The sequence below is a fragment of the Mustela putorius genome, unplaced genomic scaffold (assembly GCF_011764305.1).
Source record: "Mustela putorius furo isolate JIRA1106 unplaced genomic scaffold, ASM1176430v1.1 tig00000561_pilon_pilon_pilon, whole genome shotgun sequence".
Classification (NCBI taxonomy): Eukaryota; Metazoa; Chordata; class Mammalia; order Carnivora; family Mustelidae; genus Mustela; species Mustela putorius.
This window is the reverse complement of record NW_025421415.1, coordinates 869,048-872,012: the sequence shown is the minus strand read 5'-3', so window position 1 is coordinate 872,012 and position 2,965 is coordinate 869,048. Positions and strand designations below refer to the sequence as shown.

Below are 2,965 nucleotides of genomic sequence, written 5' to 3'. Positions count from 1 at the left end.
ACTGTACTGAGCAAGCTAGGGATGTGTGTGTGTGTGTGTATGCTGGGAGGTAAGTGGGTAGATTACATAGTTGAGGATTTTTTTTTCAAGAGAATATTAAGTCATTTATTGATTACACATGATAATGGATGATACACAAGCTTTAATCCCATCTATAATTTTATCTGATATCATAATTCAATTTAGATATATTGCATAGGATGTGCCAACAATCATATTAATAACCAAATAAACTGCAGGACTTTGCTTGGGTGACCTTTTAATGGTGAACTCCAGGTCACAACACATTAACTGTCAGTTCAACTACACCAAGGTTTGTGCAGACAATGGGTTCTGTGCCCAAGCAGGTTGCAAATAAATTTCGAATGGAACATGGTATCACCCTGAAGGAATTCTAACTTCACACTGTTGGGGTAGTATACCAAGATGGCTTCAGAGTAGACTAACTTTACACAGCACATTTTTAAAAAAGACACATTTATTCAGCGTCATGATCAGACTATTACATTTAGCAATCAACAGCATGGGTGCAAAAAAAAAAAATCTACGTTAAAACCCTTTGTTGGAATGCTTTACACTTTCCACAGAACAGAAACTAAAATAACCTGTTATACAATTCGTCACAAATACAGTCCTCGAGTTTTTTTGCCCATACACATGAGTATTGTCTAAAACAGGTCTTCTTTGTAGCAGCTAGGCCCTGCCACCACTGTGCTTGGCTGAGTTCACAAATCTGTTGTAACCTGTAGCTTCCCTGTCACTTCTCTGGCTCTCCTCTCCTGCAAAGCTTTGTTTCCTGGCAGTAATTAAACTGCCATAGCTGCTGCTGCTGCTGGAGCCACCATAGCCACCTTGGTTTCGTGGTTTGGCGAAGTATTGGCCTCCACCACCATAAGGGCCAGAGCTTCTGCCTCCAAAATTGTCTCCTTTCATGGGTCCAAAATTTGAGGATTGATGGTTGTAATCGCCAAAATCATTAGAGCTTCCGCCACCTCCAAAGTGGCTTCCATCATTACCGAATCCGTCATAGCCATTCCCACTGCCACCATATCCACCACCACCTCGACTGCCACCAAAGCCACCTGGACCACTGAAGTTTCCTCCGCGACCAAAGTTGTCATTCCCACCAAAACCACCTCCACGACCACCACCAAAGTTTCCAGAACCACTTCGACCTCTTTGGCTGGATGAAGCCTAGCCATCTCTTGCTTAGAGAGCGCTTTCCTTACTTCACAGTTGTGGCCATTCACAGCATGGTATTTTTGGATGACAATCTTGTCTACAGAATCATGGTCGTCAAATGTTACAAAAGCAAAACCCCTCTTTTTGCCACTGCCTCGGTCAGTCATGATCTCAATCACTTTGATTTTCCCCTACTGTTCGAAATAATCTCTTAGATGACGTTCTTCAGTGTCTTCTTTCATGCCACCAACAAAATCTTTTTCACAGTTAAGTGGGCACCAGGTTTTTGAGAGTCTTCTCTTGAGACAGCCCTCTTTGGTTCCACAACTCTTCCATCCACCTTGTGTGGCCTTGCATTCATGGCTGCATCCACCTCCTCCACAGTGGCATAGGTGACAAACCCAAAGCCTCTGGAGCGCTTGGTGTTTGGATCTCTCATTACCACACAGTCCGTAAGTGTTCCCCATTGCTCAAAATGGCTCCTCAGACTCTCATCGGTTGTTTCAAAGCTCAGACCTCTGATGAAGAGCTTCCGCAGCTGTTCAGGCTCTTTGGGAGACTCTGACTTAGACATGACGGCGGTGGGAGGGGAGACTTTAAAGATGCTTACTCAGCGGTGTCCACAGGCAGAAAGGAGTAACCTAACGAACCACAGATGGTGTGTCACTGGCTCTTGAAATCAACCTAGGGGGTTAAAACCAGAAATTAAAAAATCAAATAGAAAAAAAAAATTGGTGTATAGTGCATGTTTTAAGTTTTACTGTTATTTTTGGGTGAAATTTTCATTTCAGCTTTAGGACCCTAGGGTGTGTGTGTGTGTGTGTGTGTGTGAGTGAGTATGGGCATGGTCTGGATTGTGATATAATGTGTTTTTCACTCGGTCAAGCTAAAAACAAATTGAAAGCCCCCGATGTTGAAACCTCTTGGTAAATTCCCGAGCATGGGTCTGAGGTTGGACTACCTGATATCTGGCCTCACAGGCTGGCTGTGCCAAAGAGCACGCTGCTACAGGCTGTAAACTGAGCAGATAGAATAGGAAATATGAGCTGGAAGTCATGTAATTGGGGCTACACAAACATCTTAATCATGACCCTGTGAGCCCTTGAGAATTAGGATTAGAAGTTCTGGAATTTTCCAACAAGAGTAGGATGGTCATGGCTTTTTGAAAGTATATTTTAATTCACACTAAAATGTGTGAATAATAACGCATGGGTACTTCGACTCCGTTTCTCCTTTGCTGAATGTGGTGGGGCACATGGGTTCTGAGAGCCTGGTGTCCAGAAGTGCAGGAGGGCCTCATGAGTCACTCAGTGGCAAAACTCTGTAAGAGCTAATTTCCCATTTGGCCTGTGTACTCATCCCAGTCACTTGAAGCTTAACACAGTGGACTGAAGTAACACTGTTGGTGGGTGAGTTGGAGTGGAGACAAAGGTGGTGATGATGTACTGACTCCTCCCGGGCATTTTCTTGACTTAGAAGAAGTGGGTTCACTCCGATGACCCACCCACAAAACTTCTCTGTTTTCTAGCTTAGCTGTTACCACTACATTCTCTTAAGACTTTTTTGTTGTTGTTAGAGACTAGGATACGTGATTATATCCTAGCAAACAAGATATGATGAAATGGAAAGCAAAAAGTTAAAAGAAAGAAGTTGGGGCACCTGGCTGGCTCAGTTGGTAAAGCATGTAACTCTTGATCTCAGGGTCATGAGTTCAAGCCCCATGTTGGGTATAGAGGTTACTTAAAAACAAAATCTTAAAAAAACAAATAAAAACAAAAGAAAG

At 43.1% G+C, this 2,965-nt stretch overlaps 1 pseudogene; it reads right to left on the bottom strand.

The window, feature by feature from the left end:
* Positions 1-657: 657 nt before the first annotated feature.
* On the bottom strand, positions 658-1,776 carry LOC101673113 (annotated as a pseudogene).
* Positions 1,777-2,965: the final 1,189 nt, after the last annotated feature.